Source organism: Halichoerus grypus, chromosome 3 (genome assembly GCF_964656455.1).
Source record: "Halichoerus grypus chromosome 3, mHalGry1.hap1.1, whole genome shotgun sequence".
Lineage (NCBI taxonomy): Eukaryota > Metazoa > Chordata > Mammalia > Carnivora > Phocidae > Halichoerus > Halichoerus grypus.
This window is the reverse complement of record NC_135714.1, coordinates 63,641,020-63,655,767: the sequence shown is the minus strand read 5'-3', so window position 1 is coordinate 63,655,767 and position 14,748 is coordinate 63,641,020.

The following is a 14,748-nucleotide window of genomic DNA, read 5'->3' as shown; positions in this document are numbered from 1 at the left end:
CAGATGTATAGACCAATGGAACAGAATAGAGAGCCCAGATATGGACCCTCAACTCTATGGTCAGCTAATCTTCAACAAAGCAGGAAAAAATATCCGATGGAAAAAAGACAGTCTCTTCAATAAATGGTGCGGGGAAAATTGGACAGCTATATACAGAAGAATGAAACTCAACCATTCTCTAACACCAAACAGAAAGATAAACTCAAAATGGATGAAAGACCTCAATATGAGACAGGAATCCATCAAAATCCTAGAGGAGAACAGAGGCAGTAACCTCTTTGACATCGGCCACAGCAGCTTCTTCCAAGATACATCTCCAAAGGCAACTGAAACAAAAGGGAAAATGAAATTTTGGGACTTCATCAAGATTAAAAGCTGCTGCCCAGCAAAGGAAACAGTCAACAAAACAAAGAGGCAAGCCACAGAATGGGAGAAGATATTTGCAAATGACACTACAGACAAAGGGCTGATATCCAAGATCTATATGCTATACTTTTCATCTCCATAACTCATTTATTTTATAACTAGAAGTTTACCTCCTAATCCCCTTTACCTATTTTGCCCATCCCTCCACCCACCTCCCCTCTGGCAACCACCAGTTTGTTCTCTCTATTTAAGACTGTTTGGGTTTTGGGGGGAGTTTTTTGTTTGTTTTGTTTCTCAAATTTGATATATAAGTGAAATCATATGGTATTTGTCTTCTTCTGTCTGACTTACTTCACTTACCATAATACTCTGGGTATGTCCATGTTGTCACAAAGGCAGGATTTTATTCTTTTTAATGGCTAAGTAATATTCCATTATATATCCACTATACACATGGATTTTATATATATATATATATATGTATATGTATATGTATATATGTGCGTATACACACACACACACAGACACACACACACACACACACCCCACATCTTCTTTATCCATTCATCTATCAATGAACATTTAGGTTGCTTCCATATCCTGGCTATTATAAATAAGGCTGCAATAAATGTAAGGGTGCATGTATTCTGGATATTAATCCCTTACCAGATATATGGTTTGAAAATATTTTCTTTCATTCCATAAGTTGCCTTTTAACTTTGTTTTCTTTCCTGTGCAGAAGTTTTTAAGTTTGTTGTAGTCCGTTTGTCTATGTTTGCTTTTGTTGACTGTGCTTTTGGTATCATATCCAAGATAATGCCAAATCTGCTGTCATGAAATTTTGCTCTATGTTTTATTCTAAGAGTTTCATAGTTTCAGATATTACATTTAGAGCTTCAGTCCATTTTGAATTAATTTTTGTATATGGTGTGAAGTAAGGGTCCAAATTTTTTCTTTTGCTTGTAGGTATCCAGTTTTCCCACCACCATTTGTTGAAGAAACTATTCTTTACACATTGTGTAGCCTTGACATCCTTGTCAAAGATCATTTGGCCATATAGATAAAGGTTTATTTCAGGGCTTTCTATTCTGTTCCATTGGCGTATTTGTCAGTCTTCATGTCAGTACCATTCAGTTTTGATTGCTATTGCTTCATAATATGTTTTAAAAACAGGGTGTGTGAGCTCTCTCTGTTGCTTTTTCTGCTCTAGATTATTTTGGCAATTTGGGGTTCTTTGAGACATTGGGCTGTAGGGGTGGGGGAGTCTCATTTTTCATATGTGAACTTTCATATAACTGTATTTTCACTATAGCCTCTCTACCCTCTGTTGAGCTGGGTGCTACTATGTCCAGGGTCCCTTTGGTTCAGCAGAAAGTAAATCCCCAGTATTCTGCTGTGATGGATATGAGGATGGGAAGGGTGATAGTTGTCTTGCTGTGGGTGGAGGATAGGGTCTGGGGTCTCCAGTGATATTCTTTATTGCCTTGAAGTAAAGATTCAGCAAATACTCATTGGTTGATTGATCTTGTCTTTGAGCATTAGTGGACGATTGCTGGACTGAGGAGCAGAAAATTTAGACAAAAGCAGTACAAAAAAAGTTCAAGCAAGAAAAAATTGATACTGTTGAAAATGAAAGTGATTAAAATTGTTAGATTCTTGACATTTTTAATTGCAACCCGTTAGTCATTGTGAATATATGATTTCTTCACAAAGTCTTTTTTTAAGAAACATTATGGAATTTATATCTATAATATTTAAAACTCTGCTGTCATAAGCAGAAATATTATAACCCTAAACGAATAATTACTGAAGTGAACATGCTTAGTTTTTGCATGCAGAATTCTAAATATCTCTGCCAGTAGGATTAGAAATTTAAAGAAATTCTTTAGGAGAATAATTTCATTTCCCTGAATAGCTCATCATTTTTCTTCTGGGGTTTTTCATGTAGGCTATTTAGGTGAATATTAAAAGTGTGAATGGAAATATTTTGTACCCATGATGCTACAGATTGGCATCTTCAAAAGACAAGAGATATTGCCAAGTCTATCACTAATCAAGTTTTATAATTTACAACCTGTGCACACTGTGGGCTGAGAACCGTAGCAGTTGTGCTGAGCATTTCTGGGAAGTTACCATCATCCCAGCACCAATTATTAAAACCTCTTACACACATTAAAGCTATAAAGATTAAAAATATAGCACACTTGTCATTAAATATGGATGACTTCATCTAATATGCATTATATACAAAAACAATGTCCTGCCACTTGAGCTTTATCACTACCCTACGGAAAATCCACAGACTCAGAGTCCCACATCAAAGCTCATTTTGGCAAAGCCAAGGAACAACTTCGTCATGCAAAATAAACACAGATGTTCCACACTCAGGCAACTGGCTAAGAGGAGATGGTGCATAGGGGGATGCCTAGCTCTGTAAAAGATAATGCCTCCTTACATACCCTACAGCAGTATCTTCTGTGGAGGCTGCAAACAGTGCTTAAAAGGACTGATCGTCTGTTTTAAAAAATTATCTTTCCTGACTATAGCTGTGAAAACATTGAACTAGTTCTTTCTCCGTGTGTGTGTGTGTGTCTATGCAGAAGTACATGTGCACTGTCTGCAAATGTCGGTTTGGATGTTTTTGAGCTAGAGAAGAACTAAATTTCACATGCATCTTAGGCAGTGTCTTTCTTGTCAGTGATTTATTGATTTCTGTCTGTAAGGTATAATATTAATAACCATATTAATTATAAGAAGATCTGAGGAAGGAAAAGTTACTAGCCTCTCCCATTAACTGACAGTTAATGCTGGGCGGTTCCAAATGACCAGACAGCTATAATTGACTTCCCTTTGTTCCTTTCATTCTCAGTTAATTGCAAGAGAATATCTCTGCTAAACAAACATTCCTGGGACTCAAATGTATTTCTCCCAGAAATAAAAATAGAGTTGCAAAAGATAAAGAACACATATTTGGGATTTCTGATATTTGGCCTAGAATTGCCCTGACATTCAGTTATGGCCTATTGAAAATATCTACTCAAAGTAGTTTCCCTTTCCACCCCCCCCCACCCCCCCCAGTACTGGCATGTGATTGGAAAGGATAGAATAGGGTAGGATTGGAAAAGGAAGGTTAAGATTTGAGATTATTGTGATTTTGAGAACTATACATTTTTGCAAACACTTCTGTCTTGAAATAGTTTTAATCTGAAATATACCTAAATCCTATGGAGCATGGGGAGAACGTTAGAAGGCCAACAAAATCTCCCTATGTTCTGCCAGCAATATTGTCTTGGTTATAATGGGAAATCAATCCTAGCAGTCATATTCTAATTAGTACAAAAAATATGTGAAAAGCATTTTAGGGAATAAGTAACCTCTTGAGAAGGCCAGGAATCTTGTTCATTTATCTTCCACCGACTTACATTTTAAGTATCATGCTTTAGGTGTAGCACACAGAAAACTTTAGACTGTGTCCCATTTGTCTTTCATTTGCTACAAATATTTGTGTGCCCTTATACTCTCTTTATTGCAATGTCCTTTACACTTTTCTAATAATGCACTCATCAATATTTTGAATATAGACTCCCAGTATATATTTATTTATTGCTTTATGACTTATTAGAATAATATAGACACTGTAAAGTATACTCAAGGATAAAAATTAAAAACAGGTAAAGCAAGAATAAAGTTTTAAAGAAAATTTTAATTTTACTCATTCTTAATTTGAAAGCCCTCTTGCACTAGCATTTTATTTTAGATTAAAGGGACTCAAGGACTGACAGCCATGTGATCAATGTGACTAAATATGCCTTACAAATCTGGCTTAACCCTTATAAATAGCAATTTAAGGATCTGGTTCTAAGTGTAGTTTATTTCCACATTTGGTTATAACTGCCATAGTTGAAAAGATACTTTATAGAAATATAGTGAGCCAAACAGGAGGACATTTTTGGCTGTGATTAATAAATTATGATACTCACTTAAAAAATTTCAACCCCCCCAATTAAGCAAAACTATTTTTCTTAAAATTTGACTAATACTTTTCCTCCTTCCCTGATGCCAAACAGTATTCCTTGCAAACTAATAAGAAATTAGTACATTAATTTTAACAAATTTCTTCAATACACTGAAAGTTTTATTTTCAAGATTCTAGCATGCACAGGTTTAAAAATCTTACATAGGGATGCCTGGGTGGCTCAGTCAGTTAAGCATCTGCCAACAGCTCAGGTCATGATCCCACAGTCCTGGGATTGAGCCCCGCATCGGGGGTCCTTGCTCAGTGGGGAGCCTGCTTCTCCCTCTCCCACTTCCCCTGCTTATGCTCTCTCTGTCAAATAAATAAATTAAATCTTTAAAAAAATAAAATAAAAATCTTACATAGATTTATTTGCTTGGGAGAGCTGAAAATGCTGCTTAATAATGAAAAAATTTCCAAATATCAGTTTTAAAGATGCCCTCTCCATAGTCCAAGCTACTTCCTCACTTATTATTAAAGTGTTACCTTTACCTTGGAGGACCTACTAATATTTTTCCTCAAATATCTGTTAGGTAGATACTCCTGTCAGGCACTTGCCATCATAAAGAAGTTTAGTAAATTTGGAATACTTTACTTTTCATAAAAGAATAATGAATAACTTATTTTAATTCCAACAACTTATCAGAAATTTACCATGAGATAATCAGTGAATCTCTGTGGGCTAGAAAGATTTGTGATTCCCTGTTTTATTACAAGATAATATACATTCTATTTTAAATGTCTTATCCTAATACAATAACTGCATTATGAAATACTATAGTAGATTTTTCTATTTCTTATTTCAACTTCTTTTCTGCAATAGTTTTCTAAAAATGATATACTGAATAAATTTCACAAATGGTGCTATTGATTAATATAATCTCAGAATTCCTCTTTAAATTCTATTTGGGCCACTGCTCAGAGTTTGGACTTCCAAAGTTAAGCTTATATCAAATACTGTGTTTGCAAATATATTATTATTATTTCTTTAAATTTTATTTTGTTATGTTATGTTAGTCACCATACAATACATCATTGGTTTCTGATGTGGTGATCCACGATCCATTGTTTTCGTATAACACCCAGTGCTCCATGCAGTACATGCCCTCCTTAATACCCATCACCGGGTTAACCCATCCCCCCACCCCCTCCCCTCTAAAACCCTCAGTTTGTTTCTCAGAATCCATAGTCTCTCATGGTTCATCTCTCCCTCCGATTTCCCCCTCCCCTTGATTTTTCCCTTCCTTCTCTTAATGTCCTCCATGCTATTCCTTATGTTCCACAAATAAGTGAAACCATATGATAATTGACTTTCTCTGCTTGACTTATTTCACTTAGCATAATCTCCTCCAGTCTCATCCATGTTGATGTAAAAGTTGGGTATTCATCCTTTCTGATGGCTAAGTAATATTACATTGTATATATGGACCACATCTTCTTTATCCATTCATCTGTCGAAGGGCACCTCAGCTCTTTCCACAGTTTGGCTATTGCAGACATTGCTGCTATGAACACTGGGGTGCATATGGCCCTTCTTTTCACTACATCTGTGTCTTTGGGGTAAATACCCAGGAGTGCAATTGCTGGGTCATAGGGTAGCTCTATTTTTAATTTTTTTGAGGCACCTCCACACTGTTTTCCAAAGTGGCTGTACCAACTTGCATTCCCACCAACAGTGTAAGAGGGCTTCCCTCTCTCCAACATTTGTTGTTTTTTGCCCTGTCAATTTTTGCCATTCTAACTGGTGTAAGGTGGTATCTCAATGTGGTTTTAATTTGAATTTCCCTGATGACTAATGATGATGAATATTTTTCCATGTGTCTGTTAGCCAGTTGTATGTCTTCATTGGAGAAGTGTCTGTTCATGTCTTCTGCCCATTTTTTGACTTGATTATTTGTTACTCAAAATGGATGAAAGACCTCAATGTGAGACAGGAATCCATCAAAATCCTAGAGGAGAACATAGGCAATAACCTCTTTGACATCGGCCACAACAACTTCTTTCAAGATACATCTCCAAAAGCTAGTGAAACAAAAGCAAAAATGAACTTTTGGGACTTCATCAAGATAAGAAGCTTCTGCACAGCAAAGGAAACAGTCAACAAAACAAAGAGGCAAGCCACAGAATGGGAGAAGATATTTGCAAATGACACTACAGATAAAGGGCTGGTATCCAAGATCTATAAAGAACTTCTCAAACTCAACACCCAAAAAACAAATAATCAAGTGGAAATATATTATTTTTATTTAAAAATGTCATTACTGGGCGCCTGGGTGGCTCAGTTGGTTAAGCGACTGCCTTCGGCTCAGGTCGTGATCCTGGAGTCCCTGGATCGAGTCCCGCATCGGGCTCCCTGCTCGGCGGGGAGCCTGCTTCTCCCTCTGACCCTCCCCCATCTCATGTGCTCTCTCTCTCTCTCATTCTCTCTGTCTCAAATAAATAAATAAAATCTTTAAAAAAAAAAAAATAAAAAAAAATAAAAATGTCATTACTACTAAAGCACATCTCCTCTGACGCAGTTTTTTTAAGTGACTCATAAAAATAGTTATTCATGTATTTCAGTATTGAAGTAGGGTCTGGAAAACACCATAAGCTGAGACAACACCCATGGCAGGTGATTGTTGGGAAAGGTAATCTAAATGAAATCCCTTTTCCCTTTACTTCTGCCTTCCAGCTCTTTTGTCTCTCTGGCTCTGGGACCTGGGGTCTGGGAGTGGGTCCTGAAGGCTCTTTTGAGGTCCTGTTGGAGAGAATAAGGAGCTAGTGATGAGCTCCCTCCCTCTTTCTTGCTGTGCCCCCATCCATGGTCCCTTTCCAGGGGCCACAGCAGGGGCTGACAGCCTGTCAACTTCCACAACACAAGTTTATCAAGTTAGAGACCTCCTGTGATATTCATGACTTTTAGGATACTTTAAAAAAGAGAAGTAAACCCCATTAATCCAATAAAGAAAAATAACAAAATTCCTAAGTGGTTCACTAGTCAGAGAGAGGAAAAATAGTCCAAATAATCAGTGTCAGGTCCAGTGAAACAGAACAGTTTGGGGACACAGAGAAATACACGAGTTTTTAAATTTATTTTATTTATTTATTTTTTTAATGAAAAATACAGCAAGAGAAGTCAAGGAGAATTGAGTGCAGCACACACTCACACCTACACACACACACACACACACACACACACACACCCCTACACAGGCGCATAGTTTCCTGAGGCTTAAAAAAAATCTTAAAACTAAAAATTCAGTACATGAAATGAAGGAGAAAATGGTCACTGTTGATATTTGTATTAATCATATTGTTATCTACAAATATTTTAAAATAGAAATTTTAAAAATAGAAATTATACAGGCCACTGTTCGGTCATAATTTAATAAAAGTAGAAATTAAAAATTAAACAGGGGTATCTATCTGGCTCAGTTGGAAGAGAATGTGACTCATGATCTCATAGTTGTGAGTTCCAGCCCCACATTGGGTGTAGAGATTACTAAAAAACAAATAAACCTAAACATATAGATATATAATTTTAAAAAATAAGTTAAAAATTAAACAGTGAAAAAAGTCTTGCCTACATAGAAATTAAGAAATATATTTAAATCAAAGAGAAAATAAAAAGAAAATTCAAATCCAGATATAAAGAAAAAACAATATGAGAACATATGGTAATGGAAAAATTATGCTCATAGAAATATTTATACCTTTGTTATTAAAGTTGCATGGCAAAAGAAAGAAGTTAGAAAAATAACTACAAAATGTGTTAAAAGAAGAGGTGCCTGGGTGGCTCAGTTGATTAAGCTTCTGACTCTTGATCTCGCTCAGGTCTTGATCTTAGGGTCATGATTTCATGCCCTGTGTTGGGCTCCATACTGGGCGTGGAGCCTACTTAAAAAAAAAAAAAAATGTCTTAAAAGAAACTAGAAAGGTGGAATTATTAAAGATAAAGGCTCAATTATTTAAATTGAAAATCAAGAAATAAGAGAAAGAATAAATAAGTCCAAAACATGGTACTTTGAAAAAGATTATGAAAGAATTACCTCCAGGGCAGCAATGAGAGAAAAATCTATGAAAGAGAAAGGATACACAATCACAGATACAGAAATGATTTTTTAAAGCTTAATTATTTCTTTATGATTTTTCGGTCAGATGCTATTAATTATTATGATTTCTGCCACATAACATGGCTGATAAAGAGATCACATCAGGAGTAAAAGTTGCCCATACTTGAAGTCTAGAATTCTTCTCTTATTCTCTCCGAAGCCTACCAACCAAGCTTTTGCCCCACTACATCATTGAAACTCCTCTTGTCAACATTACTAGTAATACCTTGGTATTGCAATATCGAATATTCAATTCTTTTTGACCTCTTGGCAAGATTTAACCCAATGAATTATATCTCTTTCCTTGAAATACTTTCTTCTCATCAGTTCCAAGACCCCACACTTTCCCAGCCTTCCTATTACTTCACTGGCCATTCCTTCTCAGCTTTCTTTAATAAGTTCTGTATTATTTCCCTAACCTCTTTTTGTTAAAATGTCCTTGGTCCATTTGTCTTCACAACTTCATTTGGCCTCATGGCTTTAAACACTATCCAATCTCTCACTTCCAACCTACCTATTCACATACATACGTGCGTGCGCGCGCGCACACACACACACGATCTAATTCTACTACATTTGTTGCTTTCCCCATTTCTTTCTTTGAAGTTGCTCAGATAGAAATTGTTGGCATTTCCCTCAACTTCCTGCCTTTCTCTAGCATCCCATGTCCAGTTTGACAGGAAATCCTATTGTTTTACTTTCACATTATACTCAGAAACACTTATTTCCTCTGCTGGAAGGTACAACAAGAGAAGTTACCTGATGTGAACAACAGAAAGAAAATAGACTGGAAAACAAATATCAATAGAAACTCAGGGACCTGTAGGACTATAACAAAACATCTAACATTCATGTCATGAGAGTCTTTTTTTTAGAGGTGGGGGAGGGGCAGAGGGCGGGAGAAAGAGAATCTTAAGCAGACCCCATGACCCTGTAGGTCATGGCCTGAGCCAAAACCAAGAGTGGGACACTTAACCAACTGAGCCACCCAGGTGCCCCAATGTTGGGAGAGTCTTGGAAGGAAAGGAAAATGAGAACAGAATGGAAAAAAGATATGAAGAGATAATGGCTGAAAACTTCCCAAACTGACAAGACATATATATCTACAGATTCAAAAGCTTGAGTGAAACACAAACAGGATAAACCCAAAGAAATACAGAGACACACCATAATTAAAATTCTGAAAATTAGGGGCGCCTATGTGGCTCAGTCATTAAGCATCTGCCTTTAGCTCGGGTCATGATCCCAGGGTCTTGGGATCGAGCCCCGCATCGGGCTCCCTGCTCAGTGGGAGGCTTGCTTCTCCCTCTCCCACTTCCCTGCTTGTGTACCCTCTCTTGCTGTCTCGCTTTCTGTCAAATAAATAAAATCTTCAAAAATAAAATAAAATAAAATTCTGAAAATTAAACAGAAAGAAAAAAATCTTGAAGGCCATGAGAGAGAAATGTCACCTTACCATTAGGGTAAAAACAATTAGAATGACAGAGGATTTTTCATCAAAAACATGCAGGTCAGAAATAAGTAGACACGCAAATACCATATGGCCCAACAGTTGTACTCCTGGGCATTTACTTCAGAGAAATGAAGACTTATGTTTACATAAAAACCTATAAACAAATGTTGATAGCACCTTTATTTGTAATTGAAAAATAATAGAAACAACTCAGATGTTATTCAATGGATAAATGGCTAAACAAACTGTGGTACACCCATGCCCTGGAATACTATTTAGCAATAAAAAGAAATAAATTATTGATATATGCAACAACCTGTAGGAATCTTCCAGAGAATTGTGTTGAATAAAAAAAGCCAATCACAAAGAGTTATAGACTATGTGATTCCATTTATATAACATTCCTGAGATGATAAAAGTATAGAAATGGATAAAAGATTAGTGGTTGTCTGCGATAAAGAAGCAGGTAGTGTGGGAAGAAGTGTTTGTGACTGTAAAAAGGCTACAATGTAAAACAAGGGATCCTTGTGATGGAAACGCTCTGAATCTTGACTGTATCAATGTCAATACCCTGGTTGTGATATTATATTACAGTGTTGCAAGTTGTTATCACTGGGGGAAACCATTCTTTCTTACAAGTGATATGAAATACAATGATCTCAACATAGAAAACAATTAATTAGAAAAAAAATTCAGAAAGCAAGCAGAATAAACAAACTGAAGTGTTCCTTCTAAAGCTTATGATTTTTTTTATGACAGTGTATAAAAACATATAGTCACCTGTAAAAGAGCAGTCAAAACTCACAAATATCATAAACTACTTGTGAAAGGGGTCTATTCTTTCATCAGACATATGTTTGTGAATTCGGTTCTCATTAGACATGTGTTTGTGAATTTGGTTATTTTCATTGTTATTTAGAAGACTTGATTGATAGGGATTCCAAATAAATGTGTGTAAAGTTTATAATTCAGATTTTGTAATAGATGGCTGCATAACAGACTTTGAGGACTAGAGTGCCATTTTACAGATTAATTCATTTCTATTTTCCCACCTTGATTTTTCTTTTCAGGAATATATTGATTTTTCTTTTCAGGAATATTCTGGCTATTATTGGCCTATTGTTCATTTAGTTTGTCAAATTTTATGGAAAATTCTTTGCACACTTTATTGTAATTACAGTGAATCTATACCTTAATTTGGGGAACACTGACAGCTTTTTGTGATTTTGAGTTTACCTAACATGAATTGGGGATATCTCTTCATTTACTATTTTATCTTATAATGTCATCCACAAAAGTTTCATAATATTCTGCATACAGGTCTCATGTATTTTCGTTAGTACCTTAAGTAAACATTAAGTACCTTAAATGTTTATTCTTACTATATATATTTTTTAAAGATTTTATTTATTTGACAGAGAAAGACACAGAGAGAGAGGGAACACAAGCAGGGGGAGTGGGAGAGGGAGAAGCAGGCTTCCCACGGAGCAGGGAGCCCGATGCGGGTCTCGATTCCAGGATCCTGAGATCACGACCTGAGCCGAAGGCAGACACTTAATGACTGAGCCACCGAGGCGCCCTGTTTATTCTTACTATAAATGCTTTCCTTCTCACTACATTTTCTATTTGTTGCCGGTGTATATGCCGGTTACTAAACTCCTCTTATGCCTAAAAATTTGTCTAGGAAGTTGTGTTTAGATTCTTTGGATTTTCAATCACTTTTTTAAATCAATTTTATCTGAAAATAAAATGTAAATGTCTTTCCAATCCTTATATCTTCAATTTCTTTTTCTTACCTTACCGTATTAGACAAAACCTCAGGAGAATATTGAATACAACAGGTAATAGTGGCCATCCTTACCATTTCTTGTTTTGAAAGGAATGCTTCTAAAGTTTTCTCATTATTGATGATATTTACTCTAGATATTTTGTGTATGTGGGCGCTACCATGTAGGATATAACTTTGGTGATTAAATTGTGATGGTTATTACTACTTAGTATCAGAAACATAAGGAAATGAGCAGATGTAAGTAGGGAGTTGAGAGCAGAAGTTCAACTAGTAAATGGTGACATGCAAGTTTAAAGTCGAACTCTTCATCTTTACTCAGTACTGGAATATATTCATCCTTTAAATCTCTTTGTGTAGCATCCTTTGATTCTTTCGGGTAATCTTAGGTATGTCTCCCTGTATATGTCTGTTGAATTTTGTACCCATCAGCTTTGCAGCAATTATGGCGCTGTGTTGAAATACTGTGTTTACATATTTAGCAGCCAAAACTGTATCAGCTAGCTACCCTTTTGCACTTTTTCAACCCCACAACCAATCTCTCAGTTGAAAAGCCCTGTTAGTTTGTTAATTTATCTACGAAGCAGACTTTGAATGCATTTGATTTTATCTCCATTTTTACTTCTTTGTAGTCTAAGCCACCCCTGCTGCTCGCCTAGATTCGCCTCCAACCTGTTGCCCTTGGTGCACTCTTGTCGCATCATGGTCTGTACTCCATAAAGCAGCTTTATTGATCCATTAAAAGTACAAATGAAATCATGTCACTCCTTAGCCAATGGCTTCCCCTATACTCGGAATAAAATTCAAACTCCTTATCCAGGTTTTAAAAGTCCTACTTTATTTGGACTCTTTTTACTGCATCCCAGAATTGGTGACCTTCTTTTAGTCATTTGAGCAAACCCATCTTGAACCATCACCATTTCAGAGAGGCCTTCCCTAGTGGAAGAAATAACACAAATCAATAATATATAAATAAAAATAAGTAAGTAAATACAAAAACAGATACTAACCTAGCAGAAGAAATAACAAAAAAATAAGTCCCAGGAATAGGGCAACTACATAAAAATGGAAGAAATAACAACCCTATAAGAGATTTCTCCAGAGAATATATAATTAAAGCATAAGCCAAAAAAAGTACTTTGATAATGGTTATTAAATTTTGAATTTCAATAGTTCTGAAGGCTGGTCTGGATTTTTGAAATTTTAATTTAATTGAGTTAATCTTAATACTGGTGATTCTGATGCAGACTATCCATAGACAATGCTTTGAAAAAAACATCACTTTAGGAATTCAAAGGAGAAAGATCATCTGAAATGAAGTGAATAGGAAATGCTTCATGATAGAGAAATGTTATACCCTGGACTTTAGAGAATTGTTTGTCATGGATGGGTATGAAAAAAAAGGAAAATCATTTAAAATAGAAAGCATAAGAGTGAAGACTTTCACAACATAATGGCTTATAGATCAATAAGAAAAAATTTATGATGATTCACATTTTTTTTAAAGTTTTCAGGATTTTCAGGTTTCAGGAATACTCACATATTATCAATTATCCTCAAGATAGTGTGTAACATGTCCATCTGCTTTCCAGAACATATGACAATCAGGTTCCTAGCACCTATAGGAGCATGTCAGTCCACTGCCCTGAATTCATGTCCATCAGGTTAGAGAACAACTAAGCATTTAAAAATTGTGTTACTTTCTCTGTATTGAGGTCACCAAAGTGCCCTGAGTCTCAGCACAGGTGGCCACTCTCTGTGTGAAATGCCCAAGCCTGTAAAGCAAGCAGGTTATGTCATGGATCTGTAGTGATCACTGACACACGGAGTTCCTCCCTCACTGCATCTGCCTGAAACCTGACATAAGTCAAAAACTTCATAAGAGGCAAAAAATTCAAGGCAGCCTAATTAACCAATTCTTTGCCCATGTAACGAGCACATACACTTGGGAAACAAGGCACCCCTAGGTAGAAATGTTCCATCCACTGTCTTCAAAATATAGTCTTGAATGCTTTTGAATTTGTTTATTTTCTTCAGATTTTATCACCTATTAATAACTCGCTCGGTTTTTGATAGAAAGAGGCTTCTTCTTCAGCTCCTCCAGGTAATCATTCTACTTTCAGTAGATTTTGTGGCTACTGATAACCTTTCTTATTACTCCCAAAGGAAGAGTTCTATTATTAAATCATTTTAGGGCTAACTAATATTAAGAGTTCAATATCTTACTTTTTTATTTTTATTTTTTTATTTTACTTTATTATGTTATGTTAATCACCATACATTACATCATTAGTTTTTTTTTTTAAGATTTTATTTATTTGAGAGAGAGAATGAGAGACAGAGAGCCCGAGAGGGAAGAGAGTCAGAGGGAGAAGCAGACCCCCCGCTGAGCAGGGAGCCCGATATGGGACTCGATCCCGGGACTCCAGGATCATAACCTGAGCTGAAGGCAGTTGGTTAATCAACTGAGCCACCCAGGCGCCCACATCATTAGTTTTTGATGTAGTGTTCCATGATTCATTGTTTGTGTATAACACCCAGTGCTCCATGCAGAACGTGCCCTCTTTAATACCCATCACCAGGCTCACCCATCCCCCCACCCCCTCCCCTCTAGAACCCTCAGTTTGTTTCTCAGAGTCCATAGTCTCTCATGGTTTATCTCCCCCTCCGATTTCCCCCCCTTCATTTTCCCCTTCCTACTATCTTCTTTTTTTTTTTTTAACATATAATGTATTACTTGTTTCAGAGGCACAGGTCTGTGATTCAACAGTCTTACACAATTCACAGTGCTCACCATAGGACATACCCTCCCCAATGTCTATCACCCAGCCTCCCTCCCTCCCACCCCGCACCACTCCAGCTCAATATCTTACTTTTTAACAAACACTATCTTTACACTGACATGTTTCTAAGATTTGGGGCAATTTCTTTAGTGTTTTTTGGGGGGAGGGGGAGGAAGTAGGCAACCTGGTTAAATATGAGCACAATGCTGATTATAAGATATTACAATAACTACATATAGAAATGCACTGAT